At 44.3% G+C, this 8,807-nt stretch overlaps 1 long non-coding RNA gene across 1 annotated transcript in view; it reads right to left on the reverse strand.

Annotated features, from left to right (window-relative positions):
- Positions 1–8,218, reverse strand: part of LOC148683205 (uncharacterized) — a 33,922-nt gene extending 25,704 nt beyond the window's left edge. Inside the window, exon 1 of the long non-coding RNA XR_015947440.1 lies at positions 7,672–8,218. This is a non-coding gene — a long non-coding RNA (uncharacterized LOC148683205). The remainder of the gene's footprint in view (positions 1–7,671) is intronic.
- Positions 8,219–8,807: the final 589 nt, after the last annotated feature.

Here is an 8,807-nt window from a genome sequence, read left to right on the forward strand (position 1 = left end):
AAATCCCTGGGATGCTACACAGCACCACTAATTTGGATAATTATAGCCCACCTTCACTTTTTGGGCTGAACATTCCTAGCCACTGAGACTCCATCCGACTGCAATGTAATGTGTTCCTGTAGGGATCATGTAGTGACCGCATCTCAGGGGTTGATTCAGGGAATCATGCATTTATAATCTTGCTATTATGGGTAATTGCATATTTTAGGATTGCTAGGTTTTCTAAGGTTGCTTAGTTAGAATTTATGATCACATATGAGTTATTAATTTTAGTTAGTATTTGATGTTCCCTCTTTCTTCATGCCCTTGTGTTTTTCTCAATCTACCTCAGGAATCTCTCGGATCTCTATGTTATTCAAACAGCATTTGCAGGAATGTGATGAGGATGCAACACCCCTTCTTTTCTAAGTGCTCTGGGTATCTTCCCTAGCACAAGAAACAACAAAAAAAAAGGTGGCATGTAGGGATCATGTAGTGACCGCATCTCAGGGGTTGATTCAGGGAATCATGCATTTATAACTTTATGAGTGGTTTGAGGAGGATGTTCTGAGCTGGTGGCTCCAACTGGACAGACTACTCCCGCCTGGGTTATAGAATGTGTGGTTTCTTAGTTGGGATCCTGTGGGATGTGTGTATACTCCATGATCTTCTACCTTGCAAGCATGTTTCAGTCCAGTTTGCAAGAGACAGGCATCTGTTGCCATTTGTTTCCTGCCTGGCTGTAAAACATTTGGTGTCTGTTTGGCCAAAAGGGCATTCTGCATTCCTCTCTGGCAACATCCTCCCAAAGTGCCTTTGATGTAGATCTGCTATCTCTCACAGGTTCCTGTGTGTGTTTTACTGCTTTTACAATTTCCTGCTTCTGCTCCTGTTCACATGCTTTGTAGTGTTAATCAGGGAAATGTGAGAAGGGGGTAGGATTTCAGGATAGCTCTGTTAATTATTCACGGTACTAGAATCTTATTGGAGCGTTTGAATCCTGGGTTGCCACCTTGATTATAATAAAAGAATAACCTGACATGCAAGATACCTTTTGGAACATAGTATGTGAAGGTTGAATATTGTCCTGATCTTCTGGTTACAGCTTCGGAAAGCTTGTCCCTCCAAACTGTCAATTTTAGATATCTCAGTTTCTCACTGTTTCCAAATGTGAATTCAGCTCTCTTCATGTCTGCAGCAGTTTTTGATTTATTTATTTTTTAAGTCTTGTGAAAATTCATAAGCATCAGTGCAAATTCTCCTAATCCACCACATTTCGGCATGGAATTTTGCAATCAAAGTCCACTGATATATTTCTTCAAAATATTGCTTCCTTGGGGAATAGCATCACATATTCATACAAGTGTGTATTTCGAAGGGTGCCATGTTTTGGCTATTATGTCAACTTGCAAATTGTGAATTGGATAAATTCAACTTTAAATGCAAAATAAACTCAACTCCCCTAACCCCATTCTTGGCAACAGTAAAAACTAATCTCAGAAAAGTCCTCTTTCTGTTGACTTCATCACGACTGGACACCTTGGCACTACAGAAACAGCTTCCAAGGAGTAGATGGGAATCCCTCCTTCAAACTGAGCGGTGCCTATCTTTGCAGGGACTTTCAGGTAGGAGAAGCTAATAGAGGTTAGGAGAGACGGGTGTAGGACAGGATGAGAGACATATCAAGGAAACATATTTGCGATTGCCAGTTGCACTTCATGAAAGGTGAGCTGAGAACCAGTAAAGCTGGAGAAAAACACACAAGAGGCCTCTGTGATGCTGCAGTGAAGCTTTAATGGCTAGGAAGGAAGGAGGGAACATTCTCTGTGATCAACAGTTCAAGCAGGAGAAGAGATTCCACATTGAGAGATTAAAGGAAACCAAAACACTCATAAAAGAGGTTGTTGAATTGGACAAGCACGAGGGAGGGAGGGAGGGAGGGAGGGAGGGAGGTTCTCCCCAGACCTTCCCTTTGCCCTGACCAGTTGGCCAAAAAGGGCCCCAGACAAGAACCTCTCCATGGAAGATGTGCAGATCTTCTGCCAATTCTGGCTAAGCAAACTGAGCCTTGCTTGGCATAAATGGAGGAAAGATACACTCAGCAGAGAAGGAAGGAAGATTTGTAAGGGAAAAGTGTGTTGCAGAGCAAAGATGATGTGTTGGCAGCCATGGATAGTTTGCATCGTGAGCGCTCAGCATTTCGGACTTCCTGGCCCTCAAGGACTCAAACCATACCGAGGTTTCTTGTCTCAGATGTCAGTTTGGGGCTTTACATTAGGATCAGAAAAGTGGACGAATCTGAACGAGGCCCAAATGGTGAGTGGCATGACTACCTTGCATTCTGTTCAAAACGTGAGACCATCCGTAAGTATCAAAGGAAGAAGCAGAAGTGAATCCTCGAAGACAACTAGCGGGGACGGTTGATTTGGATTCTTTCCGATATGGCAAGAATTAGTGCTACATAGGGGGAAGGCGCCCGCCATTCTTCAAAGTCTCTTACAGCCTCTGAAATGATACGTTTTCAAGGACACTTTCAGAAAAACGTGAAAACATAATCTCTCAGATAAGACATAATCTCTCAGATAACCAAAGGAATAAAAGATTAATTTGATAATAGTTTTTAATTGTTGCAGCCATGCCCCCCACCCCTATTTGACAAGCTGTCTCTCTCTGATCCTTCTCCCTCTCCCCCTCCCTCCTGAAATTCAACATTCTTCTCTCACACACTGGCCCTGCAGGATCCTTCCTCTTCGGGGGTCACACTGTTGGCCCAACTAGTTGAGTGTTGTTTCTACAGCAGGGCCATCTCTCAGATAACCAAAGAAATATTTGTCAGACAGGGAGGAGGGAGTTCCTCATTCTTTTCAGCTTTTAGATTGAGATTTCTCTATTATGACTTAAAGAATGCACATCCAGGAAGGAGACAGTTCAGATAACGAAAGATATAAAAGATTAATTTAATGTTGATATTTAATTGTTGCAGCCAGGCCAGGCAGGGACAGTACGGTGAATGATGGTAAAACATTAAAATAGTGGTGTTTCTACAGCAGGAATGTGGACTGTTTGCCTTCCAGAGCTTGTGGAACTACAACTCCCAGCAGCCCCAGCTGCCAACATTGGCCAAGGCCAGAGGAGGTGGGAGTTGTTTTACATCTGGAGGACCATAGGTTCCCCACCCCTGCTTTAGCTGTCAGTGGGATGGACTTCCCAGGAGTTCAGCTGGGCATCTCTCCCTCCCTGACCTGCGTCACCCAAGAGAAGGCAAGGGTGGCTGCAGGAAGGCAGCTCTGCCTAAACTCGCATCAGTCCTCCCGTCAAGATGTGACGTGGGCATATCATGTGGCAATGGCACAGCACCTTTCTCAGAAGAAGATGAAGGTGGGGCACTGGCCTGAGATTCCCAGAGGGAGAAAAATGGGTCCAGGGATCCTGCCATTACCCGGAGCTGATCTTTCAAACAAAGCATGATCAGAACCAGAACAGGACATCTTCCGCTTCCCTGCTCTGATCTCTAAGCAGGAAGAGATCCTCATTCTTCACCCTCATTCTTCAGCCTCATCTAGCTCCATCCCTGAGAGTGCCCAGCTCCACATTTCAGAAGTCCTATTAGAAGTGGGATTTCTGTTTGAGCCCAAAACAATGCCAGTGGCAAAAGGAATTGCATGTCACCATTTTGATTCTCTCTGACCAGAATCACACACACATTTCCACATGTCTTCTCTTTGGCCTTTGGCCCTTCCTCCTTCTAACTGTGTCCTTAAGTACCCCAAACCCTGCCCCTTACAGGATATTCTTTCTACAGATGTTACTACAGACCCAATGATGAATAACCTTGAACCCAAATCCTCGTGACCACGAGACTATTTATTACCTTCAACAACAGGCCTCAGAGTTATATAAGTCCCCATGACAATCTCATTCACAGCGGATGAATTATAATCCAATCCCCTCGAAGGCAAAGGCAAAGACATTTCTCTCACGACGTGTCCAAACCTTATGCCAGGGACAAGGCGAGATGGTCAAAAGAAAAGCCCAAAGGGGATTTCGCCTGGAGTTGTTGCTGTGAGTATGTTGGAGGTGTGAGACCAGAAAACTAGCTTTGACACCTGAGAACACACAAAAAGAGGCAGAAACAAAGGAGAATGCATTTTTAGTCATTGCTGAACCTTCCTGATAAATGTAAAGCATAGACCACTATTGAGAAAAATGTTTCTCTCAACATGCTAGAATGCTATAAGTAATTTTAGTAACAAAATGCAACATGTGTTATTTTATGTGATATCCTATGTCCAGCTATGTGCATTACTACACTTCCAAATAGCCTAAAGGGATCTGACATGCAAGACTTTCAGATTTACACAAAGACGTCCATTTCCAATAAACAGGGTTAATAATGAATGTGAGGCAATAATTTTTGTTCCAAAAATTAAGCCTCAAAAGGGGGATTGTTGTAAGAATTTTAAGGTTATATATATATATATATATATATATATATATATATATATATATATATATATATGTATACACACACACACACACACACACACACACACACATACAGTGGTACCTCTACTTACGAATAACTCTACTTACGAATGTTTCTACTTACGAACGGAGCTCCGTCCGCCATCTTGGATGTGGTTTAGATAGGATTTTTTTCTACTTACGGATTTTTAGATAGGGTTGCTTCGACTTACGAATTTTTTCTCCCAATGCATTCCTATGGGATTCGACTTACAATTTTTTCGACTTACGAATGTGCGTTCGGAACGCATTAAATTCGTAAGTAGAGGTACCACTGTATATATATAATAATTGTTCATAGACATGTACATGAATGTACAGGCACATGTCTGAAGCAGTACAGGAAGACAGGCCTGACTGACTCTCTCTGACCATAATCACACACACATTTCCACATGGCTATCAACTTGGGAGCCATAATCCTGTAAGCCGGAGGCTCTGCCAACTGGACATTTCCCCATCAATGGTGCCAGACTGCTAGCCATCTCATTTACAATGGAAGACTCTTCTGAACAAAAGATAGTGATCAACTTTTAGGAAACTGTTAATTTCTCTTTGTGTTTAGGAATTCACACCTGGGAGGGGTGAGAGGAGGACTAGGACAGGTGTCAAAGGTGCTCAGATTTCTACCTTGAACCCTCCCTTTTTGTGAGGTATTGATTACCTAGCTGAGATGTAGGAATGATGTATTTTGGGGTTGTTTCCTGGTGATGGGAAAACTGATAAAAGTGGAGGTTCTCTTTTGTTCTGGGTTCCTTCCCTGCTCTCCTGTGGGAAGGCTTTGCTTCTAAAAATTCTCTGGTTGGCCTCTGTTATATTCTCCAACCGATGGAGAACCCCATAAGGGCAGATTTTTGCTTATATCACCCCCAATAAATATCTGCCCCATAGCCTGTGCTTTTGTCTTTAAAAATATTTAGGGGTACTCTCATTCCATCTGAGACTCGGGAAACAGCGTGACAGGAAATGAGGCAGCCATCGGGGGTAGCACCGGAACTCACGATTCACCATGCTAGAGAAGAAACAAAAATTTTCTTCTCCCTTTAGATTCACAAAATGTTTAGGCGTGTGTGTCCCCCAAGAAAAAAGCAGTGCCCATAGCTAGTCACTTCCTACCTTCTCTGCTCTACAAATTGATTTACTTAAAAGGAACTTACCTACCAAAAGCTGAAGAAGCTGAACAGGTGAAGAGAGGAGATCTTCAAAAGCACTGGTGGAAAAGCCCTATGCGCTGAGCCCTTTTATACAGTTTCTCTCTGCACTTGGAGCGAATTCTTTGGTGCAGCATCACTAATTTGGCTAAGTATAGCCCACCTCCGCTTTTGGGGATGAACGTTCCTAGGCACTGAGACTCCATCCGACTTCAATATAATGTGTTCCAATCAATTACCTGTCCTGTCAGCCTCCTCCTTCTCTCAAGGCACCGCTTTGCTTTCTTTTCACTCGGCTTCACCTTGGGCAATGTTCTTCGCATTCCTTTTAATGGGTTTTGCGACATTTTCTTGACTCAGTCTTCGTTTAGGACATATGGCTCTGTACCTACAAATACACTGGATGTTGCAATCGCATGTGGGGCACATTTTCTCCTGCAAAGGACACTGGCCCCATAAGATTGCTAAGGGTGCTGGGATTCTGGAATCAGAGCTCTGAGTGGGTGCACTGGCCAAAGCTTTGCAAATCAAGACAAAGACATCAGCCATGAATGGAGCATCCCAGAAGGGGGAGGGGGGATGGGCCCATGGAGCTCCCATGTTGTACACCTGATCTTTCAAACAAAGGCCAACGAGATCCAGACCAGGAAACACACACACACACACAGCCAGCCTGCCAGTTCTGATCTGTTGGGAGCAAGAGATTCTCTGTGATCAACAGTTCAAGCAGGAGAAGAGATTAAAGGAAACCACAACACCCATTAAAAGGAGGTCGTTGAATTGGACAAGCACGAGGGAGGGAGGGAGGGAGGTTCTCCACAGACCTTCCCTTTGCCCTGACCAGCTAGCCAAAAAGGGCCCCAGGCAAGAATCTCTCCATGGACAATGTGCAGATCTTCTGCTAATTCTGGCTCAGTGAACTGAGGCTTGCTTCCCAGGTTTCTTGCCTCAGCTGCCAATTTCGGGCTTTACATTCTGTGGTGTACAACGATTCTAATGGTCGCTGCATCAAGAAATCTTTTTATGGCCAATTGTATCTCCATCTCCATAGCGGGGGTGATATCGCTGACACTGGACATCTTGCAAGAATCTTGGATACTCTGAAATGATACGTTTTCAAGGCTCCTTTCAGAAACGCGTGAAAACCGGGGAAATGAGACATTATATCTCAGATAACCAAAGAAATATTTGTCAGACAGGGAGGAGGGAGTTCCTCATTCTTTTCAGCTTTTAGATTGAGATTCCTATATTATGACTTAAAGAATGCACTTCCAGGAAGGAGGCAGTTCAGATAACGAAAGATATAAAAGATTAATTTAATGTTGATTTTTAGTTGTTGCAGCCAGGCCTGGGACAGTAAGGTGAACGATGGTAAAACATTAAAATACTGACCCCCCCACCCCCTATTTGACAAGTTCTCTGTCTCTCTCTGACCCTTCTCCCTCTCCCCCTCCCTCCTGAAATTCAACACACACACTGGCCCTGCAGGATCCTTCCTCTTCTGGCGTCAGACTTTTGGCCCATCTAGTTGAGTGTTGTTTCTACAGCAGGAATGGGGACTGTTCGCCCTGCAGAGCTTGTGGAACTACAACTCCCAGCAGCCCCAGCAGCCAACATTGGCCAAGGCCAGAGGAGGTGGGAGTTGCTTTACATATGGAGGACCATAGGTTCCCCACCCCTGCTTTAGCTGATCCAGAACAGGACATCTTCCCCTTCCCTGCTCTGATCTCTAAGCAGGAAGAGATCCTCTTCTCCCTCATCTAACTTCATCCCTGAGGGTGCCCAGCTCCACATTTCAGAAGTCCTATTAGAAGTGGGATTTCTGTTTGAGCCAAAAACAATGCCAGTGGCACAGGGAACTGCATGTAAAGATTTGAAGGTCTCTTCCCAAATCTGATTTCTATGTGAAACTCAGCAGGAAGTTTGTTGAAAATAACCCCCAGTAAATAACTGCCCCACGGTAAATCAGTTGCTACCTTCTTTGCTCTAGTAATCAATTTACTTAAAATGAGCTTACCAAAAGCTGAAGAAGCTGAGTAGCAGAAAAAATATCTTCAAAAGCACTGGTGGAAAAGCCCTACGCGCTGAGCCCTTTTATACAGTTTCTCTCTGCACTTGGAGCAAATATATTGATGCAGCATCACTAATTTGCCTAAGTATAGCCCACCTCCGCTGAACATTCCTAGCCACTGAGACTCCATCCGACTGCAATATAATGTGTTCCAATCAATTACCGATCCTGTCAGCCTCCTCCTTCTCTCAAGTTGCCGCTTTGCTTTCTTTTGACTCGGCTTCAGTTTGGGTAATGTTCATTGTGTTCCTTTTAATGTATTTGGAATATTTTCTTGACTCACTCCTACTTTAGGACATACGTCTTTGCACCCACAAACACACTGTATGTTGCAATCTCAGGTGAAGCACATTTTCTTCCTCAAGGGACTTCAGTCACTTCTTGTCATTGTACTCCTGGCTGCTTGGACACTTCAGCTCGCTTGTGTCACCTTCCTCTTGTCAGCCCTTCACATAGGGCACCCTCTCAGACCAACTCAGCCACTGGCTCCCTTCCTCCGATCTTCCCCAAAAGAGTATGAAAAACGGGGTCTCCAAATCCTGTTCTGTTTCCTCCAGTTTTTTCTGGTCTCCTCCTCCCTGCACCATCCTCATCGCCTTCCTTTATCCCACGGACTCCTTTCAGCTGACCCCCCCCCCCAAGTACCTGGAACCTCCAGCCAATCAGGACCTGTCGTGTATCAGGAAAGCCAGAGAGAGAAGAGAGTGTGCCACACAGAAAATGGGACCCAGAGTTAGTTTTGAACACAAAGGAGAATTTTGAGATGGAGTAAAGAATTGAGTTTAGGACTGAGTTTTTGCAGAAAGGTTGCAGCCTGTAAAATGCAGCAAGCTGCACAGAGGGTCAGAGCCACAGTTAGGAACATGTTTGATTTCTGTTTGACTTTAGCGATGACGTTGGTATGGGAGAAGGAAGAACCTGCTGGGATGTCTGTGCTTTAGGCCCCTCCATCATCGGCTCATGTTGCATCTATGTGCAAATAAACCATATGTCATAAAGTCTCCACTGTCCCTCTTTTCCAAAGGAAACACAGTTCCTAGTTCAGCGCTTGTACCCCCTTGGATCTGGCACCACTCAGAGAT

Source organism: Zootoca vivipara, chromosome 16 (genome assembly GCF_965207765.1).
Source record: "Zootoca vivipara chromosome 16, rZooViv2.hap1.1, whole genome shotgun sequence".
Classification (NCBI taxonomy): Eukaryota; Metazoa; Chordata; class Lepidosauria; order Squamata; family Lacertidae; genus Zootoca; species Zootoca vivipara.